At 41.3% G+C, this 23,896-nt stretch overlaps 1 long non-coding RNA gene across 1 annotated transcript; it reads right to left on the bottom strand.

Moving 5' to 3' along the window:
* Window positions 1–304: 304 nt before the first annotated feature.
* LOC133213207 (uncharacterized) lies at window positions 305–18,911 on the bottom strand. Its single transcript, XR_009725728.1, has 5 exons — window positions 18,632–18,911; window positions 18,099–18,251; window positions 17,414–17,538; window positions 3,544–3,671; window positions 305–386 (listed from the first exon to the last, which is right to left on the bottom strand). It is a non-coding gene; the product is annotated as an uncharacterized LOC133213207 (long non-coding RNA).
* Window positions 18,912–23,896: the final 4,985 nt, after the last annotated feature.

Genomic DNA, 23,896 nt, shown 5'->3' with positions numbered 1-23,896 from the left:
AAATGATGAAAAAACATACACAATATGAACCTCCACAAACTTTTTTTCCTCATTTTACCACAAAGACATCTGCCTTGGTTTGATCTAACAAGTCACGTATCAAAGGGTCAAAGTATTCACATATCAAAGTATTCAAGTTCAACCAAACTTTTTTTTTTAAGACAGTTCATTTTTTTTAAAGACAACAGCTTCCTGAAATTAAGTGCATTTATAACAGCTTTCAGAAAATGTGAATGGAAATAAGAAAAAAAACAAAAAAACAAACAAACAAACAAAAAAACACAACCAAAAAACCACAAAACTACCAGAATATTGGAAGAGATTTTTTTTTAAGGAGATGAGCTCCGTGCTTCTGAGTCTTTGTTTCTGTTCATATGGAAACCTGCCTGCAAACGATAACATTATTTTTTATTTTAACAAAGATTGGCTATAATCTGTGCTGGCACAGCTATGCAGGCTGATGAAATAAAAAGAAGAAACTGCTGCTGTGCCTTCACAGATTTCTCCTTTTCCCTTCTTTTAATACAGTTGCCTGTAGAACATTAAAATCATACCATTTTCAAAAAGAACCCATGGCAGTTTAACTCAGAGGACAATATTCCCACAACCAAGCCAATGTCTTTTAGTCTCCCTCTTTTCTAGCCCCTAAAAAAGGAAATGCAGCTGTTTTCTGTGGTCTTTTACAAGTGTACATGGTCCCATTAAATTCTCTGAAGGTTTTACTGTAACCATGCAATGTATTGTGGATTAAAGTTTTAAAGAGTCAGAACCCTCAGCTCTGGGACCCCAACAAAAGAAAGATGTGATCCTGTTGCAGCAAGTCCAGATGAGGGCCACGAAGACCATCATGGGGCTGGAGCACCTCTCCTATTAAAAGAAGCTGAGAGAGTTAAGCTTGTTCATCATGGAGAAGGCTCAGGGGAGACCTTGTAACAGTCTTCCAACACCTAAAGGGGGTCTACAAGAAATCTGAGAGGGACTTTTTACAAGGGCATGTAGTGACAGGAGCTTAAGGAGAGTAGATTCAGATCAGACATTAGGAAAACGTTCTTCACTGTGAAGGTGGTGAAACACTGGAACAAGTAACCTAGAGAAGCTGTGGCTGCCCCATCCCTGGCAGTGTTCAAAGCCAGGTTGGATGGGGCTTTGAGCAACCTGGTCTAGTGGAAGGTGCTCCTGCCGGGGTATTGGAACCAGATGATCTTTAAGGTCCCTTCCAATCCAAACCATTCTGTGATTCTATGAACTATTAGTCCTACTGTTTTCATTGTTTATAATCTGCACCATGCAGCTGATGAGTAGATATTAATAAAGTTTCTGCAATCTTACACATCACAATAACTGGAAAATTCAAAGAACATAATTATCTTAGAGAACCTGGGACAAGGGTACAATCCTAAACAGAACTCTCCTTTACTTACTGTAAGCAGCATGCATTCTGGGAGATTGACTCACATTACCTAAGTCTAGGCTCTTGCACTTAACTACTGAATTGTAGTTTAACTACTGAATTGTAGTTTAGATTGGATATAAGGAGGAAATTCTTTCCTGTTAGGGTGGTGAGGCACTGGAATGGGTTCCCCAGGGAAGTTGTGAATGCTCCATCCCTGGCAGTGTTCAAGGCCAGGTTGGACGAGGCCTTGGGTGGCATGGTTTAGCGTGAGGTGTCCCTGCCCATGGCAGGAGGGTTGGAACTAGATGACCTTAAGGTCCTTTCCACCCTAAATATTCTATGATTCTATGAATTATCTCCCTGACTCCACCTAAACGCAGCAAGAATCATGTTTCTGCTGGGAGCCCAGGGAATTTACCTGGCTAACAACCACATAGTCTGTCAGATGCCTGTGGATGGCTGGGGCAAATGCTTCCTAAGCCCACCTATTCCACTGAAGAGCTATGCATAAGCATCATCATACTAAGCCAGCTAAGTTATTTTCCATCATTACAGTGTATTCATTACTGCAGAAGACCACAACTGAACAGAGGTAACATACCAGGAACTCCTGATGACTTTGACACACTGACTTGGCTCATATAAGACTGATTCAGTGTCTGTTTATTCATTTTATTTGACTACAGCCACTTGTATGTGATTACCGGATATCACACAGCCTGTGCAGTGCAACAGTATAGTATGTCGCTCCAGTAAGAACACCACACCCAAAATGCACTGAACAGAAAAGGGAAAGAATGTAACAAAACCCAGATCTTCTCTCCCCTTTGGTTTTATACACCTGCTTCTGCTTTATCCCAGGTATTCAACCTCAAAATGTATACTTGACTTGAAATGCAAGAAACAGGCACCAATCTGAGTTAACAAGCTGCTTTCTAGCTGAGGAGTCATACATACATCCATTATTACAGGCCTAAATATAGCAATCTTTGAGAAGCTGATAGAATAGCAAAATGTGGCATATGGATACAAAAGTAATCTGTTGATAAAAGGAAAAGATTGTGAAAATTAATTTTAAACAGATAGTTAAATAAATAAAGCAATTTTTCCCAACTTTGAGTAGCAAAAATCGCCATCATTATTAATGATGTCAGAGCCAACTGCTCTATCTGGGGTCTCACTGCATTCACTTGAAAATAGGCAGGCTTTCAGGGAGTGAGGTCAGCTCCAGATGAAAGTTATGCAGATTCCTAGCACTCTTCAAATGCTCTTTAGGTATTCTTTCTACCCATTTTGCATCTCTACACATAATAAATCTCTTGAGAACAATGATCCTTACTGCTCAACGTTTTGCAGAGTGAAAGTCAAGTCCAGTTGGGCCATCAGTGAACTTATTGTGACAACAAGGCAGCAAATCCAGATCATGGTCCATAGCTTCTTCATTCTCCATCATAGATTCACAGGCCATTTCAGAGGCCCTAGCAAAACTAGCCTGGCTGGTCTACTTATTAGAGGCCCAGAAAGTGTAAATATGGTACAAACTATGGTTCTAGCCCAGAGGAAAACGAGTATTAAAATACTAAATATCTTGAAATTAGGACTCATCCAAAATCTCATCTTAGCCCTCAAAATTAGGACCGTAAAACTAAATACTGTGCACATATTGCAGCCACACAGGAAGATTCCTCAGCTGCTGTTAGATCTGGAATTTCACATTAATCTGTCACACAGGGGGAGAAAGAAGGAATTTGAGGAGCGGATGTGAGGCAAATACCTTGGTCAGGATCTCACAGCATCATTTTGCATTTCCTTCTTTTAAGAAGTGCACACACTCAGGGTCACTATTTTGATGTGTGCACCTTTTGCTGGGTGGAAGCTCTCCCCTCCATCCAAGCACACTCTCCTCTGTAAATGAGAAACTGGTTTAAGAAGCACAGCTACAGACAGAAACACCAAGTTGTTGTTATAGGATGGGCTTTTCTACATCCATTAGCACAGGAAAAAATTATTTGTGGCCTAAAGGGAAGGAAACAAGAGGAGCAGCAGAGAAGGAACTTCCTCGGGTGATGAACTGTGCATGGAGGTCCCTGTAGATACGGGTCCCTAATATCCAGCCAAAGGAAGGCAAAAATAAGAGTGAGGCAGCTTACTGTAATGAGTAGGAAGACTTGCTTTTAGGCAGCCTCTTTTCCAGGGTAATTCAAGCTAAGAGTCATTTCCTGAGAACACACTCCACTAGAGGCTTATGCAATAGACCATTTGCAGCACACTTTACAGCCTGCAAAGATAAAAGTAAAGTTCAACTGCTCATATTCCAAAGCACTGGCAAAACACAGTCCTCCCTCACCCCAAATCCACACTGACACACCACCACAGAACACAGGCTATATTCATTAGTCAGGTTGGTTCCCAGGCTTGATCCATTTGAGTCTGCAAAGCTGTCAAAACAAAAGTCACAAAATGACCAGAAAATGCTTCCACCATAGCCATGACAGACAGCCCAATTTGTTCAGTTTAAAAGCTGCGTGCATCAAAAGCTTGGGATTTAAAGACTCCAGCATACCCATTTCCTGCTGTTACAAACACCTGATCAATCTCACCTGACAAACACTGTATCCATCACTGGGAACAGCAAAAAAGCTTTCTAAAACATACACCACCTTTTCCATCAGTGTAGCAATGATGTAACAAGATGAGGTTTCTCCCACAGTTGAAACACTGCCCTCTCAGGCTACTTGAAACAAAGGACTTGCTAAAAGGAGATGGTGTACTGTGAAAGTAGAGCTCAAATTTGCATTTCATTAAAGAGAGTAATGGAAACACATAACATTTAAAAAAAAAATCATCCCACAAAAAGGCTATTACTGGGGTGGTCATTGGAAATGTTTTCCTTTGGAAAAGGGGAAGTTCCCCAAGGAGTTAAGGTAATGATAATACTAGTAGAGGAGCATTTGCAGTGGGTAGCACTAGTTCTACTGTAACTGTCAAGACATACTTCCCTGCGTCATAGATAAAGTATGCTGGACAAAACACTGCTGTCCCACTATCACTTTCAAAGAAACATAACATCAAGAACGCAAACACTACAGCTTATTTAGAGTTGTCAGATAACATGAGGACGTCACACAGACTTATCAGTAACTCCTGATAAATCAAATGAGATAGAATTTACAATTAGTAATGTATTAGTAATTTTCTCATGAAAACAGCAGTCAGCTGCAGTGACGGAAAACAAACCTTTTTCACACCTCTGGTCTTATGCCTCCTGGGTAGATTTCAAAGGCACAACCAGCACAACATGAGAAATATTTTCAGAGCCTTACAGCTGGATACATTTAGTTACCCTTTGCTACATTCAGGGGAAGTTTAGATTGGATATATGGAGGAAATTCTTTCCTGTTAGGGTAGTGAGGCACTGGAATGGGTTGCCCAGGGAGGTTGTGAATGCTCCATCCCTGGCAGTGTTCAAGACCAGGTTGGATGAAGCCTTGGGTGATATGGTTTAGTGTGAGCTGTCCCTGCCCATGGCAGGGGGATTGTAAATAGATGATCTTAAGGTCCTTTCCAACCCTAACTATTCTATGATTCCATGATTCTATGAATTCCTCTGTTTAATCTCAAAATGTCATATCCCTCTGATTAGTTCAACACATACACTGTAATAGAACATTTGAAAACAGCAAGTACAGTAACTTGCTTTGTGCCTGCATGAGGTCATTAAAGAAACACAAACCTTAAAATTCATGACCAAGCCTATGCCATTTAAGCTCAGCAATCAAATTGCAAGCTTTCTGCATGCAAAAGGGGAGACGTATCTTGTGCCAAGATGACATTTATACTCAAAGTAAACAAGAAGCACAGCCTGCATTTAGTGAAGTGGAATGGAGCATTTACTACTACTTTGGGCAACCTGTGCCAGTGCCTCACATCCCTCACAGTAAAGAACTTCTTCCTACCTGAACTTCATCTGTTTAACTTCGAACCTGTTACCCCTTGTCCTATCACACCAATCCCTGATGAAGACTCCCTCTCAGCATCCTTCAGATACTGGAAGGCTGCTATGAGGTCTCCACGCAGCCTTCTCTTCTCCAGGCTGAACAGCCCCAACTTTCTCAGCCTGTCTTCATATGGGAGTTACTCCAGTCCCCTGATCATCCTCATGGCCCTTCTCTGGACTTGTTCCAACAGGTCCATGTCCTTTAGATGTTGAGGACACCAGAACTGTACACAATACTCCAAGTGAGATCTCACAAGAGCAGGGTAGAGGGGCAGGATCACCTCCTTGGACCTGCTGGTCACACTCCTTTTCATCCTGAAGCCCAGGATATGGCTGGCATGTAAACAAGCCATACACTTGTGAAAACACAAACCACATGTTCCAACCTGAAACTTCATTCTAGAAAACAGAAGGGACTCAGTTAAATTGTAGATTGTGCTGCCCTCAAGCATTCCTCCAGTCTGGCCATTAGCACTGATATACCCAAGTATATCAGTGAATACACAACTCCATTTGCTTTGCTGAAGTGGTGGAAAATGTGTTTAGAAGGAAGAAGTGAGGAGTAAACAAGTGGAGACACAAGATGAGGGTGTTTGTGGGAACCACTTACAATGACATCACTGCTAAAATAACCTTGCAATGTGAGGAAATTGGCTGCAAGTAGGTTCACAGCTACCAAATGCCACAAATCCTTAACATGGTTTGAAGCAGTTTTGCTGAAGGGAAGGAACCATAACAACTTGCTTGGATTCTGAAATGTGTTTGGGAAAAACATTAAAAAAAACAACAAATCAAAACAAAACCAAAATGACAAAACCAAACCAAACCAAGCAAAAAAACCAAACAAAACAAAACCAAACAAAAACAAAACAAAACAAAACAAACCCAAGATGTACATACCTGCAGAGAACATCAAGAAAGCCTTAGAGAGCACAACAGCGCTTACTCAAGTGACCCTCCTATTTTCAAAGTGCAGCCTTTACCAGCAAGTGACTGTCAGCTTTTGCTCTTCCCAAAGGCAGGCTGGGTTACAAAGCTCTTAACACCCCTCTTTTCACCAAGTATATTTATCTCAGCAAGTCCCAACGGGCCTGAATCCAGCTACAACAAACCTTCTGGGCACTTGTGACTGTTATGAAATCGAGTGACTCAGCCAAGCTACATCAGAAAGAGAGTATCTTTTATTTGTTCACAGAAACTTAATAAGCTGGGGGGGGGGGAGAGAATTGCAAACCTCACGAGTGTCAGAAAAGACACATCCCTACATATCTTCATCTTACAAAGCTTATCCCTTCTCCCTGACCTAAGGCAGGTGTTGCTATATGGCTGTCTCCCCATACACTTCTGACTGTTCTGCCTCCCTTCTCAGACCCACAGCTCTGTTCTTCAGAGACTCTGAGCCATCTGCCCAGTGATGTGGTTGAAACAAAGGTATCAATGTTTATATACCACCATCACTTCCCAACTTATGTTCCCATTGCCATGGTGAGCAGCAACAGAGCCTGAAAGATAAGGTCAAAACATAGCCTAGATATCTCCCACAAGCCATCTGGAAGAACTGCTTTCTGAGGAATTCTCTGGCACATATTTGCACTTGCTCTGTGACCCAAAGACAACTCAGCACTCTGGACTCCTAACTGAGTTCCAAGGACATCTGAGAACAAAAGCCATCCCTAAAAATCTTGAACCCATATTCCTCTCCTACCAGTTTCTTACAGGTAATCACTATTATCTCTCTAGTCTGTGTCAGCCTCATTCTGTTTCCTTCCACAGTGTAGGAGTCCGGGTCCCTAGCACATACCTGCACTGGCTTGCCAAGCACTCCAGCATTGTAGGAATCAGTTACTGTTTTCCGGCTTTCAGAAACTTTCCAGCCTATGCTTGCACAGATTACAATGATAAGGTACTACAATGTATGTTGCATCTGAATATAGTATTTGTGAAGACAAAGAGAATCTCTCCCCCAGTTACTATACCACTGAAAATCAAATGTCATTCTGCTTGTCTTGGATTACTCATAGATAATGCAATTAGCATCACAGTACAGTTATGTAAACTGTTAATCAAACATCAAGACAGAGGAAAAAATAGGAGATGTCAAATACACTATGGAAAGAGACATGAAGTACAGACTGACAGACTGCACATGCTGAAGTGCTGCAGGAAAGATGGAAATTATTGCGGTAAGCACGTCAATGTAGGCCAACTTAAAAGGGAGGCTGGCCACTTGGTGAAAACCTGGACCAATGCAGGTGTTCAGCTTGAGAGATTGTGTCCTGGAGACACTTATGAGGACACAAAGCATGGAGCACCAGAAAGGCTGGAACAATACTGACATATGACACTCTGTTCTGTCTTAGCAAGAGTTAAATCACTGGGACCAGCTGAAAATTGGATTTTAGTGTTTGCTGATGTACCTGAGTATTAAATAGGATTATTCAAGAGATGGGGACAGAAGGTACAGTATTGACAATGGTGTCAAAATATCACAACGGTGATACCGCAACCCAACTTGGCATCCTAGACTTAAATGAAATATGCACTGAGCAGATTGAAGCTTTTCATTTCTGTGTTATCTCTTGTATCAGCTGAGCCATATCTGGATTAGTCTTAAGACAGCATTTTGGGATCTCTGTGCTACATGAAAAGTAAAAGCAGCTTTGTGTCAGTTTTAGCTTGGGAGACTGGTTAAAATCCAGTGCTGACTGCAGCCTATGTGGAATCAAATGCAGACTCAGGACTTAATTTTGACTTAGGTATCACCATACTAAGACATCAGCAGTTTCTCTGCTGTGAATTGCAACAAACCTTCTCCACTAATAAGTTTCGATGTCTTAGCTGCTTTCTGATCTGAAAAACAATGATGCAGTTTGGAAATTCTTGCTCTCTATCTTAAAACACACTCTTGAGGAGTCTGTGAAAAGTTCATTTTAACCTGGAACACCAGCAAGATGCAATACAATCAAAAAAACCTGATCAAAATTAGGAAAAAGGCAGCGTGCTAAGGAAAACAACTAAAGATTTGGCCAGAAAACAGGCATAACTCAAAGGAATCATAGAACAGTTTGGGTTGGAAGAGATCTTCAAAGGTCATCCAGTTCAACCCTCCTGCAGTGAGCAGGGACATCTTCAGCTAGATAGGTTGTCCAGACCCACATCCAGCCTGGACTTGAATGTCTTCAGGGATGGTGCATCTACCACCTCTCTGGGCAACCTGTCCCAATATTTTACCACCTTCATTGTAAAGAATTTTTTCCTCACATCTAGCCTGAATCCCCCCTCTTTTAGTTTAAAATCATCACCCCTCATTCTATTGCAACAAGGCCCTGCTAAAAAGCCTGTCCCTGTCTTTCTTATAGACCCCTTTAAGAACTGAAAGGCCACAGTAAAGTCTCACTGGAATCTTCTCCAGGCTGAACCACCCCAGCTCTCTCAGCCTTTCCTCATAGGAGAGGTGTTCAAGCACTCTGATCATTTTTGTGGCCCTCCTCTAGAACCTTCTCCAACAGGTCTGTGTCTTTCCTGTATTGAGGACACCAGAGCTGGACGCAGGACTACAGGTGGGGTCTCACAAGAGTAGAGGGGCAGAATCACCAACCTTGACCTGCTGATCACACTTCCTTTGATGCAGCCCAAGCTGTGATTGGCCTTCTGGGCTGCGAGTGTACGTTGCCAGCTTGTGTCCGAGAGAAAACTGCCTCATGTAATAGAAAAAGTGACAGTAAAGACTTGTGAAATTTTTGTCTGCTTCTCTCACTTCAGATCAAAAATGCCCTTCAACGTTTTGTTGCTTCAGTCCTAAGAGACCTGAAATGCTTACCTTGAGCTACTACTGAGCATACAAATTAGTTCAATGAAAAAGACCAAAAGTTAAGTAGAAAGTGCATACCGTAAGCTTAGAGGCAACAAATAAAGAGCTATGTCATTCAGTAGGCAAAGATTTCACTACAGACACTCAGACTTAGAAATAAGCCCCCTCTTGAAAAAGCCCCATGCAAGTAAATGAGCATATCATAAGGAAGAGCAATGGCTCTCACTGCATTATTTCTGTGGGAATGTATCACTACCAAACTTCCATTAAAGATTTTTTAATCTAGGATGGATCTCCAGAAGGAAACTAAAGAAATAGACTTAAGCTGCTCTGTGAGTACCAGCACTTCTGTAAAACAAATAGGGCAGTGATTAAGGACTTTGCAGTTTCCAACAGCTTTGAAACTCAATCTCATACAATATAAATACAGGCCCATGACTCATCCATCCTCTTTTCCACACCTCCTCTGATTACATTTGTATCATGCATATTAGGAAAAATATCAAGATGGTACCGTTTGCTGCACTACAAGTTGTAGAAGCACAAAATGGCATGAAATGCCTAAGCCTTTTTAATAATGCTGCTGTTCTCCACTGCAGATCACCTGGCATGCATGGCTTGGGTCTCTGAAAAAATAATGCAGTCACTCCCTGATTAAATTACTCCTGGAGTGGAAAAGACATTGAGCAGCCTGCCTGTTTCAATTGGCTGGGTAGGGACTGAGCTCAATGAATATGGAAATAATTGGAAATCCTAGACCAATATAGAGGAGGAGGAATATGTGACCCACATAAAGGGCATGCTGGAGTTGCCTGAAAGTAAAATCAGTGTTAGAGCTAACAAGAGAAAAATCCTTGGCATTGGGCATAGGGGCTAAAAGACAAATAAAGATGACCTCAGCAAAATGCCAGGGAGTTTCAACAGAGATGCAAAGCTGTTTCAAAAGCTCCTTACAGGCTGTCATCCTAGGAAAGAGGTGAAACTGAGAATTTGTTAAATCCTAGATCCTAACTCTAATCTAGACCTTTGTGTCTCTCTTGCTGTTGAGGTTTAATAAATTTACAAGATTCCTAAGCAATTGCCAGCAAGGTTTCTTTGACTTGGATTCTGAAGCTATGATCTTATTGTAGACAAATAATTTCTAATCAGAATAGAAGAAATGGATGACTATGTTAGAAAAACCACACAGCTTTACCAGCAGATGATCTTGTTTTCATTAACTCAAGCAAATGAACTGCAAAGTAGGTAAGAAAATTACGGTCCTGCATTGACTGGAAAAAATCCATAACATACCTCCCTTAAATCTCTAAAAAAAGCCTACATTTTCCTTGGCCATAGCTCACTTGCACACCTGTGCTAACCAAGAATAACTAGCATTGCAGTGTTAAGAGGTATGTTTGGTGAGACAGAAGTGTTCTGCTTCCTACATACTACCTGCAGCTAGCCTAGAAGGCATGTTCATGCATCCTGTATAGCACTGGCCTTCCCACTACATATATCATTCCCTGGAATTGCTGGCAATCAGAGGATGTTACAGCAACCTTCTTCTACCTGGCTGTCATAGCAAAAGGCAGATCCAGAATCAAGGGAGAAAGGAAGTTTAAACCACAAATGCAAACATACATACACAGTTCTAAACTCTTCTCAACTCATCTGAAAAATTAGGGCTACTGACTCATTACAATACTTTTAAGAGGTTCTGAGATGAGCTCTCAAAACATGCTTTTGCATGTACCTTGTATTTGCAATGATCTGCTCTCTGAGTATAGCTAGTTCCTAAGGATTATGAGTGAAGTTTTTTTTAACCTTCTCTAATGCTAAGAAATTTTCCTTTCATTCCTTTAACATTACGTAAGTGCTTTTCATTTCCTGAACAATTCTTGGAGAAAGCTAGGATATTTATGGAATAGCTTCTTAATTCATTCATAAATATATATGCTTGGTTCCATTAAGCATGAGAAAACTTCACCACAGCAGTATCTCACACTACCCCACAAATTGGAAGGTGACATGTTCTTTAGGCTCTTTTCTATGCCTGTGGCTCAAACAAATCTCTACATCAGTTTCTAAGCCAGTAACCCACTTTCATATTAAGTGCATCAACCTAAAATACTTCTGGCGCAGTTTGCTAGGATTTGAGTCAATATTCTGATGGGTTATATATTCCTCTCAAATGATTTTTTTAATTAATAGCAGTCTGATGAGAAAAAAACAAAAAACAGTGTGGGTAATCTGATCCACAATACAAACTACTGTATATTTTGCTAAATGTTTTTTACAAGCCTTCCAAAAGTTGATTTAAAATCTCTTTCCTGAAATCAAGAGGCTTCACCTTCTCACAAATAAAGTAGTAAGAACTTTCCTATAAAAAAGGCACTTCAAAACTGTTAACTTCATTTTTAAACTATTCTAACTTAAGAGGAATGGTTGTCTTAAATACTGGTTTCACATTAAAAGTGCCTACAGGAAAGGCCGTTGGATGTGCCTCCTTTCCAAATCAATACAACTCTTAACGTTTCTTGCTGTGAAGGATGTTAGTACCTATGTGATCATCCTAAATGTTAATGGAAACAACAGTTGTAGGATACATGAAGGGAAAGAACCCAACTATAGACATATTCTGGACTGGGTAAGTTGAACTCTACCTAATTCTGTTATGATGACCATGGCTAGCACTTTCACAGCCATCTTCTCTGAAGTGAATTTGTTATGGAAAATGCTGAAAAATCTCTGAAATGAGACTAAACCCCAATTTTAAGGCTGAAATGTCCTGCCTTGTAACTCCTCTCATATGTAGTTGAAGTACCACCTTGGTAGAAATAGCAATACAGGTAACATAACATCTACTTACCTTTCACCATTTGCATTCCAGCAAAAGATGTGAGTGCTGGTCCAAGTAACATGTGAAATCACTGGAGCCATTTGCTTTAGTGCATGTATCTGGGAGTCCTTTGGATATTCAATCACTCCTGTGGTTTAAATATTTCACCCTGATATTCTTTATCAACCCAACTTTGAACAGCAGTGATCACTTGGTAAACCTTGTCCAAGTCAGGTGAGTTACAGATGGCTCAAGTGTTTTGAAAATGAAATTATTCTTATTTCTAAATATGGCCATACAATAGAATATAAACTAGTAGGGAGAGTTCTGAGCTGAACTGCAGGAGGCTTAAGTCCTGCTTCTGGTTTTGCCACTGGCAAGACTCTGGGTGAGTCTCCTCACCATACACAAAACAGGAACAGTAAGAGAATTCCCTCAAACTCTGGGCAATATTACAAACAGATGATTAATAAGGATATCTGGCTGCAAGCTTTTGGCTTTGAAAATCTTGATCCAGTTTCTTATGCTGGAGAGGAAGAGAGGATTATTCACTTTAAGAACTGTCAACTATTTATAGCCTTAGATATTAAAAAAAAAAAAAAAGGTTTGCAGAATATTTGCAGAAATAGCAAGCCAGAAACCTATGGCTGCCTCAAGACTCCGGCAGAAACAATTCCCAGGGGTATCTGCACACTGTTCCAAAGTTGCTGGAGTGCATATTGTTCCATGTCTTCTTGCCAGCAAATTACAGGACCACTTTTGATCACACAATGGAGAGGAAAAAGGAAAAAAAAAATATTTTTCCCCCAGGGTTTCACTTCAGTAGAGTTTTTACCAGTGTTCTATTATTCTTTCTTTCCGAACAGGAGGATGATGCCCATGGCCAATGACTAGTTTGTATTTTTCTGTTATCAAGACAATGCAACATGAAACTAATAATGTAAATGGAGGGGTAGCCCACTTCATCACAGGCACAGGCTTGGAAATGAAAGCTATCACCTCTTCCATTTGCTACTAAAGATGATTCATGTTTTTCTACTTTGAAACATTTTAAATAAAATCTGAATGAGATGTTGCCTCGAGTCTTTTGTAGTTCCTTCAGTTACACATGTTCAAAGATTTTTTTCCACTCTACTGACGTCCCCTCAACTTCCACATGTTTAGTGAGAAATGGCTATTTTTCTCCTTTCCAATTAGCTTAATAGCTAATTTACCTCATGGATCACAACTAGACAGCAGTAGTGGCCTAAATAAGTGAAGTTTTCCCTACTGTTCCCTCCCCCATCCCTACCCCCAATCTTTGCTGGATTTTGACCAATCTAGCTCACAAACACCACTAGCAAAAATTAATTTACTTGGATGCCTGCATTACTTCATGCAACTCAGTTATCCCTACTATGCTCATTTCACTTCTGCAAGCCCCTTCTCTTGAGCTGGGAGCAAGACACCAATTGAACTGGCAGAATGCCTACTTGGCTTCACTGGGACAACAAATCTGCAGCTTCATAGGGCAAACTGAGTGCTGTGTTAAGCAGCACCACTGAGCGTTGCAACTGCAGAGTAATAGGCCCCAGCGTAAGAAGGACATGTGGCAAGTCCAGAAGAGCACTATGAAGACGATCAGAGGCCTAGAGTTCATCTCCTATAAAGACAGGCTGAGAAAGCTGGGCTTGTTCTGCCTGCAGAAGAGAAAACACAGATCTGGGGAAACCTTATAGTGGCATTCCAGTACCTAAAAGGGTCCTACAAAAATCTGTAGAGGGACTTTTGACAAGGGCATGTAGTGAGAGGACAAGAAGGAAGGGCTTTAAACTGAAAGAGGATAGATTTAAATTAGCTATAAGGAAAAAATTCTTTACTGTGAGGGTGGTGAAGCACTGAAAAAGGTTACCCACAGAAGTTGCGGCTGCCCCACCCATGGCAGTGTCCAAGGCTAGGCTGGACAGGGCTTTGAGAAACCTGGTCTAGGAGAAGAAGCCCCTGCCCATGGCAGGGGGGCATGGAACTGGATGATCTTTAAGGTCCCTTCCAACCCAAACCAGTCTACGATTCTATAAAGATCCCACCAATGTTTAATGCTAATGTATTCATAAGAACACTCCCATTGGCTTTAATGCTGTTTGGCATGCAACAGTTACTGTATCACAAGTTAGCCTAAAAACCATGTACCTGTTGATGATGAGTCCAGAACTGTAACTGTCCTAAAATTGAGGAGCTAAGCTTGCACATTTGAAAAACAAACAAGCAAAAAAACCCCAACCAACACCCCCCAAAAGAAACGAACAAAAAAAAGAACAAACTACAAACCAACTATTGCTTTCAGTGTAAGGAAAAGTACTTACTTTCCAGAACTGAATATTACATTTCTTCCATAGCTTCTAGTAAAGCAAGAAGCTATGTGGTCTGGGTTGCCTCTGACGGTCTACAGAAGAGATATAAATAATGCACGATCATCTGTCAGTCTCAGCCCATGTAGTTAAATGTAGTTAGAAGTGGTTGCACTGATGACCCTTCAAAGCACGGACTCAAAATTTCTGAGGAAAAAAGTGAAAAGAAATCTGCAAAGTCTCTATAGCCTCATCATTGATTTCTCTGATGCCTTCCAGTCACAAGAAACTTAGTAATAGGCATCCATCCAAACAAAGAACATCACAATCAAGAATTCCAGGCACATTACAGCTTGGAAGATCAAGCTGCTGTGTCTGTGTTTCCTAATGAAGGTGTGAAACAACACCCCTTTCTGTACCCCTGAGCTGTTACTACTTAAGTAGTGGCTTAAATGAGTAGTTAACAGGCGAAACAAGTGGAAACCTGATATTAAGGCCCTAACTTCCAATGTTTTGCTGTAGCTGAGGTAGAACACAAGGAATAAAGTTCCTTCAGCTTGATGAACACGCTCATGGCATTTCCTGAAGCAGATGGTGACAACTGCTATTGAGCTGGTCAAGATCCCTGGAGGTTGTGGGAGACAGTCAGTGTGTGGTATTTTTATCCAAGTCTTTATTCTCAAGCCTAAATGCAATCAAGTTGCAATGAAAAGGTCCCACTCAATTGCATGAAAAGCAAAACTGCTGAGGTTCACTCAGGCCCTCCAGCAGCATGGCATTCTGCCAAAGGCCTCTCTTCAGACGTAACTCCTTAGTAATATTATAACAGTGCTGATAGGCCTATCACACACTCAGCCTAAAACGCACACACAACGAGATAATTTGGGTGAAATGTTTGCACCCTGAAGAGTTAAGAGAAAAGCAATTTGCCAAGTGTGCTACAGACACATTTCTCAGTAGCACTTGCTTTTTAAGCTCTTCAGTTTATGACCCCCAAGTCTTTTATCCTGTCACCTACGTCAGTGGGCTCATCTTTAACCAGTAAGGCATAGACCTCTGCTATCTTCAGACAACCAGTCTTCTGTCTCAGTGTCAGGAAAAAGCCAGTCAGAGCTCTGCACAATATTGAATATGTTAATACACTCATTGGTAGAGAATACAACTCAGCATGAAGATATTTCGTTTGGAGAAAAGTCCCAAAGGGAAGTGAAGAGGTTTACAGTGTAAGAAGGTAACACATACTAATAAAGATAATTTTCAGTCCCCAACAATAACTAAGAACAATGATGACACGTTGCCTAGATAATCACAAATGAAATGGGTCTGGGGATAGAAGACTGCACTGTCTGGAAACTTTTGTAGAAAAGACTAAATAAGAAATGAGAGGTTCCTCAAGAATCAGAAAATTGCCTGAGGCATGCTCCCAAAGACATGCTTTGATGGAGCCTTGTTTCATCAGAGAGTAAATGATGGGAGACTTGTGAACAAGGTTTTTTCCAATGGATGTTGCCTGAAAAGTAAGCTATGTGGAAATAAGAAAATCTTGTCAAAAGAGGATCAAATCAGTAGGACTAGGTAAAACTGTTCCAATATAAACTAGGTATAAACTAGGTATAAACAGACTAAGAAATTTTGCCTTTTATTTTTTGTCTCTACCTTGCAAAAGTGTTTCTCTTGTCTATTTTAACTGTTACAAATGAAAGTTCTTACTGCATTTAACCTGGCTTGAGCTGTGATTTAGACCAGACAACAGCTAGCTTTTCCTTACTAACAGCATGGCAATCCATTGACCAGGTCACTAGCGTAATAAACAAGCACCCAGTTAACCTGATACTGTTCAGGGCATGCAAGAAGGAATGCAGCAAGCTACAGGTTCTACTATGTTGACTAGATAGAAAGCTGGCACTATAAAACATCAGGGAAACAAGTACCTTTCAGTAACCATTGATAAGCAAGAAGGCTGGAATCCAGGAACACATGGCAGCACGTTTCAACTCCAAAGATTCAAAAAAACACATCAAGGCACCTACATCATTTACATAATTTATCCTCCTTCCCCATTCATGCTTTCTGGCAAAATAATGTCAGTAGAAATGTCAACACATCCACATCATGGTGTGCTACTCATGAGATTCCCCTTGAATAACGAGTCTGACTACCTCATGAACTAGAGGTCAAAAGGGAAGGAACACAGCCCAACACACCCTGTGCCAGTGACAGTAGATCAGAGATGGCATCTAATTTGTTGAGAAATTGGTTCAGAAAATGTGTTATATAAAAATTGCATTAGTTCATTACACTGCTTAATTTTATTTTTTATAAGACATTTAACTTGAGATAATTTCAACAATAGGGAATAAGACTTGTCATTTTTTTTACAGTAGAAAACAGGTTGCAGACATAAGTTGTGTATTTGCACCATGACAGGATATGGATTTACAACTCCCAAAAATAAGATGACAGAAAATGCTAAGAAGATTTGGGTGTGATGTTGACTGAAAAAAGTTAAACCTCAATGGGTTTTAAAACCACCTTTGAATGGATTTATTTATTTGAGTATTATAAATGCTTATAGTAGTAAATATTTTTGCTCTGTGAGATTAAAAAGAGTTCTCTGTAGCTTTGTAACTATCCTGTACCATTCTTTACTCCATAACAAGCAAAAAAGCCTCTCAAATAATGGTTAAAAGACACATCTCTTGACTGGAGCCAGCAGTATTTGGAATTCAAAGAGCAAACAGCTTCAGAGATGTGAGGAGGCAAATAAGCCTCCTCATTTTTCTAAATTAAAATTTTTTGTCGACTTGCAGCACATCATGTCTGCCTTAAAAACGGCTACCCCTTGTAAGGGGTGTCACAAAGATTTAGATGGATTGATTTGAACAACAGTAAAATTGCAGAAAGCATGCATCAAAATCTTGAATTATAGAAACTGTAACCTTGCTACAGAAAAGTCAAAAAGATAAAAAAACCTCCCCTGAATGGCAAGTTCTTACATTGCTTGAAAAGATACATAAACAAGAAGAAGTATTTTCTAATTCCCCAGGCACTAATCATAACTCACCAACAGTGGTATCCCATACAAATTTCATTTGCAATGCAGTTGCATATGACCAATATTGCAGTGACACCTTTCAGCTGTAATGATCCTCATAAATAATGATTCAACCTTTCAAAGATATGCACTTCCTATAACAGGCAACACTAAATAGAGAAGGAAATAAACAGTCCGATATGAATCATTATTTTTCTATTTTATTTTGGAGTGCTGTTAGAAAAAAAAAGAATACACCAAAAATGCACTGTATATGTTTGAAAACAATTCTAGTTAATTTAAACATTACCATAAAAGTCATCATCTTAAAAGGAAAATGATTCACAGTGGAAACAATCTGTAGCTCAGTTTTACAAAGTTTGCCTAAGAATTGCCTACCCAGGGCAAGAAATACACTCACTCACAAACTTAATGTGATAATAATAGAAGAGAAAACCGAAGCAATTTCAACAATGATCTCTCATTAATGTAGGTTACACAAGCTAATAGAAATATGCAGATATGTAGTAGATATTGTTGAAATAAAAATACAGGATTTTAAGCTTCACATACACAAGGAACAGCTTTGTGATAAATACATTTACATTTTACCAACAAGAAAAACAAATAGCAACAGGATAATCTTAGTAGCTATAAATGAAATACTGCATCTACTTCATAATTTAATTTCAGAGATACAGAAAGATTGCCTTACCTCAAACACAGCTTGAAGACAGACATTAACAATATGTTTACATCCTTTCCTAGTTCCCTTGACAGCATCTAAGATGAAATACAAAATAGCAAATAACTATCTTCCCTGCAGGCAGCATGTGCTTAGGAGTAACATGCTTCCCAGTAAAGTGCACTGTAAAGAAGTGGAAAAAAAATAATTCAAAAAGACAATCCTGGCAAAATAAAAGGGCAAAAAGTTTATACTTCAAATTCACAGTAAGTTTTATTGCATTTTGAGGGAGTAAAGACATTCAGGAATTAAATAATACAGACATAACTGTGATGTCACCTCAATTCTCAATAATAAAATATTAATTTAGTACATGTGGTTACAAAAGAAAGACAGTAAATTCATCTGCGCAGAACTCAGTCACTGAAGACCTGAAAAGATTCCGATTCCAGTAGTAGGCACACATGGGCTCACACGATACAACCTTTTTCCTCCCAAACTGCAGTTCTTGCTAAAGCTACACTCAAACGTTAAATGCCTTGGTCGAGAGTTCATCTACTGACCTGCAATGAAAGCCTCGTGTTCAGCTCCAACATTTTCTAACAGCAAACAAGAAAAAAACGGTTTCATGGAATGAACTGTTAAAAAAGAAAATCCTCACATAAGCTTTCCCCGAGGGGGAAGAAATATCCACAAGCTTTAAATTGGCCAGGCGGATTTAAGAGGAAGCAAAAAAAAAAAAAAAGAGAGAGAGAGAGAGAGAGAGAGGCAGCTCTTTCTGTTGCGTCAAAGAGCCCACTGTGCAATAGGAACAGTGAACAGAGTTGTTAAACTGGCAAGCTTTTGCTGAAGACAGCTTTTCAATATGCTCTCAGCATCGTCTCCCAGGGCTGGCTGGAGACAGTCCCATTCCTCTTATATGAGCTATGCTCCTTCAAGAGGCAATCACTCTTAAGGACGGTTTCTATAAACATGCTGTTCAACTGGCTTTGCTGTGCAAAAGGACGGTAATCACGCACATAGACATACCTGCACTCCCGTATCAGAACTGCAGGCTCTTGGGGAAAATGCAGGCGTATTCAAACTAGTGATTATCACCTCAGATTTGGAGCAGGATGCTATTGATGCCTGCCTGCCTGCCTGCTAAAACTCCTTTTGCTGCTTCTAAGTGTCCTTCAGTGGTGTGCTATTGGAAAGCAGTTTCGAAAGGCACAGTACTTACAGAGGAAACCTCTCATGCAATTCCACTGGGATGTTGTAGTCCAAGCAGTGCTCACTCATTAAAGGAAATCAGTAGTCACATGCTGCTGACTAGCTTTGTGTTTAGTGCAGAGAGCCCGCATAGCCACCAGAGACCATAGCTACAAGGGATGAGCTAACTGTCACTCCCAGGAATGACCACTATGTGAGTGAAAACACCTTCAGAGGCTGAAGCAGCGTATTTACAGTGACAAGAGCAAGGAAACCGGGCAATATGGTTAAACTTGAATAAAGCCACATTCATCACTATATACGTGGCATTACTACACAGATCTCTGAAGCCAAGGACACCATACTGCATCCCTTTTACAAACCATGGAGACCTAAACAAAGGCAACTAGGGCACAGTCCACCCTCCTTCAATCTGTATCTGGTCAGCTGAACTGCTTTCTGGGCTTCCCTGCCTATAAATGAAACCTACAATGGCTTTCTCAAAAGAAAGTTGCAGACACCAACATTCTGTGAGGTGGGTGCCACTCAAGGCACTGCACACTTGCAAGATGTGTTCAGGAAGAACCTGCAAGCAGAATGGGATTGGTAAAAGGAAAAAAAAAGGAGAAATATAAACTGTGGAATGCACTTTTCAACGTGACTGCACGATTAAAAGCAGGGACAAACATATGCAGCTGGTTAATTTAGAATTTCTTTTCTATGTCTACACCTTTCAGAGTTGCCACATGGACACTATGAGCCTGAATACGTGGGAAGGCAGGAGGAGGAAAGAAGTATGTCCAGCAGATGCATTCTGCCTATTCATTTTCATATTCAGTTCTTTCTATACTAAGAAAACTTCTACACAGAAAAAAATCTTTAATGACTTCTCTTCAAATCCCTCCATGTGAAAATTAATTTCTCTCCTAAAAAGTGTTTTCATAAATGGCAGAATTAGTTTATGGATAAAGCACATTCAATTTACAGTGAAATACGGTGTTTTCTAAGTGTTTAGCCCTGTAAACTGAATGCAAGGTCCTATTTGAGCACCAAGCACTGTGCTGCTGTATTATGCTCTCAACACACTGGACAACTCACCACATACAGAGATTCAGCCGTAGTGTCACTGGAGTCATATAAGCATAGCTTTGGCCACATGAGAGTCTGGTGATTAATAATTCTGTCCCTGCTGTGTTGCAGATAATGACAGTCTGGTTCAGCTTCCCAGATCTAAAAGCTAGGGAAACATTTTAACACATCTCATAATAATAAAACCTGCTTGTAAGACTACCTAAATGTTTTCCCCTACAAACACAACCTCCCCACCACTCATCACTGTCAAACTGCAGGCTGAAGGGAACCTGACCACATTCATTCTTTGCTTGAAATGAGTTTTTACTTTATCTTAGGACTGTAAAAGAACAGTTATTTGCACTTTGAACAGGTGGCTGGACCAGATGATCTCCTGATGTCCCTTTCAACCTAAATAATTATGGGATTCTGTGAAATGAGGTCAATTATTAAAAACTGCCTTAGGCTACTACAGAAATGAAGTGGATTGTGGCCAACTCTATTGTTTTGAAGCCAGAATTTGGATTCAACTGTGAAGACTATAGACAACCCCAGAGTCAAAGATCTCCACTCTGTCATTTCATGAGAAGCTATCAGATCTGTTGAAACGTGCACACTTGTACTCACATTGCCCCATAAGGTTATTAACAGATACCACCATATGGAGAAGGATGTGCTGGATCCCACCCATCCCATGCTGTTCTATTCTTAGGTTCCAAATGTCCTTTTGGTTTTCCTTCTGATCTATAACACAGACATCCAATCTCAATCTACTGTCCTTCAACTCCAAAGGAAAAACAAGACACTTGGTCTCAGCCTCAAATTCTCAGCAACTGGCAGCCCAGATAATTCCCCTCAGCTGTACAAATTGCTCTGCACAAAGGCCAAGGACACAGAATTGGTAAAAAAATTCCACAAAACAACAAAACCTTCCACATGATCACTAGTTTTTGTGTAGACCACACAGCTAGCTCAACACAGACTCTTCTGCAAGGCTTCACTCATAAGATATGAAAGGAGGCTGATCCTTTTCAGATTTTTCAGTATCTATGCAAAGCTTTAGAAAAGAGAGTAACTTCCTTGTTATCATATCATGCAGCACAGCAGTTATCCTAAGCCTTGCACCTCCACACCATAGACTGCTTTAACCCATACTAGGAACCCGACTTACTAGCCCCAAGTACTTGTTAATACACCAGAGTCCTGTGTAATCAGTAACAACCTATGGGACCAAGTCAGGAAACCCAACACAGAATGGATGCTACCTGCTACGACTTTATCAGTGCAGAAATTTAGAAGGTGGAGACTGACATTCAAAGCCCTCTGCCACTATGCAGTGCCAACCTAATGCCTTCCAAATACTCTCTGATCTCTAGAGTCACAGTTGCCCTAATGGAGCCTCTCAGTTGCAGCACAGAAACTATTTGTGGTGCCACAACCAAGGTCTGCAATACTGCCTTTGTGCACATCGCACATCTATCCTTATGCTGTGTCAACTATACAGCCTCAATCTGCTGTTACTGAGAGACCTTCCTCAAGAAATGCGTATATCTTCCCAGAATAAAAATCAACCTTCACAGCATTAGATGACTAAACTGCCTTGAGGTCAATGCTGCCTATTTCCTGCTACAGAAGGTTACAAAGCCTCTTCCTGATAAACAAGGCTCACGTAGGCATTTCAGCTGGGTCCTGAACTCCTGCAGGAAGGAGGCTGTGTGCACTTTCAGTTGGCTGGCTAACACTGAGACCTTCGGCATGCCCTGCACTGTGGAAATCAAAACAGCACAGTCAGTGCAAGAACTCAGGAAAGCCACTCTAGGTGGAGAGGAAACTTCAGACCCTGCCATAACTAGCCCAGCCCCACCAGGTTACAGGCTCAGCTCCTGGGATGGGATATGTGTACACAGTGCCACTGGCAGAGCGGTGGTTTAAGCAAATCTCTGTTGCGAGCTGTTGAAGGCTAGGTGCATTTCTGTGGTGAAAGGTTCTGTTTTCCCTTGGCATCTGCAGTTGGAGACCTTGATACTGGGCATTAAGAACCTTTGAGAAGCACAAGGCCAGGCAGTAGCACCAAGCACCATTATATTCATGACACTGCCTATAGGGCCAGAAGAAAAATTTCTTGAGGATAGCTTCGCAAGTCTCCTACCAACTACCTTTAACAGCTGCCAAAGGCTGAAGAGCAGGCCCCTTTCACCTTGCTCCTACAGTTCTCTATGGTCAGTCACAAGCTTTGGGAGCTTTGGCTACACAAAATTGCCATAGTCCTCTATGCCCATACAAGTCCTCCTAACTCCAAACTTACTGCTTCACAAGCCCTCCTCAGCCTACCACCACACTCAAAAGTCTTTACACTCCCTTGCCACTCTGGGCTCCTTGACTCTCACTGGCTCCAGACAGTGGCCACCACAGACACGTAGAATCATACAGTGGTGTGGATTGGAAGGGACCTCAAAGATCTTTTGCTGCATGCAGAGTTGTGGTCAGTGGCTCAGTGCCCTGTTGGAGACCAGTAACGAGTGGTGTCCCTCAGGGATCCGTGTTCGGACCGGTCTTGTTCAATATCTTCGTTGCTGACATGGACAGTGGGATTGAGTGTGCCCTCAGCAAGTTTGCCGATGACACCAAGCTGTGTGGTTCGGTTGATACGCTGGAGGGAAGGAATGCCATCCAGAGGGACCTTGACACGCTTGTGAGGTGGGCTGATGCCAACCTCATGAAGTTTAACCATGCCAAGTGCAAGGTCCTACACCTGGGTTGGAGCAATCCCAGGCACAGCTACAGGTTGGGCAGAGAAGAGATTCAGAGCAGCCCTGCGAAGAAGGACTTGGGGGTGCTGGTCGATGAGAAAATGAACATGAGCTGGCTTCAGTGTGTGCTTGCAGCCCAGAAAGCCAACTGTATCCTGGGCTGCATCAGAAGGAATGTGACCAGCAGGTTGAAGGAGGTGATCCTGCCCCTCTACTCTGCTCTTGTGAGACCTCACTTGGAGTACTGTGTGCAGTTCTGGTGTCCTCAACATAAAAAGAATATGGAACTGTTGGAAAAAGTCCAGAGGAGGACCATGAGGTTGATCAGGGGACTGAAGCACCTCCCATATGAAGACAGGATGAGAAAGTTGGGGCTGTTCAGCCTGGAGAAGAGAAGGCTGCGTGGAGACCTCATTGCAGCCTGAAGGGGGTATGTGAAGGGGGCCTATAGGGATGCTGGGGAGAGACTCTTCATTATCTGTAGTGATAGGACAAGGGGCAACAGGTTAAAACTTAAACAGGGGAAGTTTAGACTGGATATAAGGAGGAAATTCTTTCCTGTTAGGGTGGTGAGGCACTGGAATGGGATGCCCAGGGAAGTTGTGAATGCTCCAACCCTGGCAGCGCTCAAAGCAAGGCTGAACAGACCCTTGGGCAACATGGTGTAGATCTTCCCACCCAAGCCATTCTATGATCTAGTTCCAACCCCCCTGCACGAGCAGGGACACCTTCGTTCCACGACCGAGAAAGACGCAAAACGTATAAAGAACCAGAGTTCAACAACGGCCCCAATACCCCCCCCCCCCCGCCTCTAAA

The sequence above is a fragment of the Neopsephotus bourkii genome, unplaced genomic scaffold (genome assembly GCF_033783945.1).
Source record: "Neopsephotus bourkii isolate Nb327-2 ecotype Australia unplaced genomic scaffold, CSIRO-AGI_Nbou_v1 NB_787, whole genome shotgun sequence".
NCBI classification, from domain to species: Eukaryota; Metazoa; Chordata; class Aves; order Psittaciformes; family Psittacidae; genus Neopsephotus; species Neopsephotus bourkii.
Note: the sequence above shows the minus strand (reverse complement) of the source record. Positions and strands in the feature narration are given on the sequence as shown.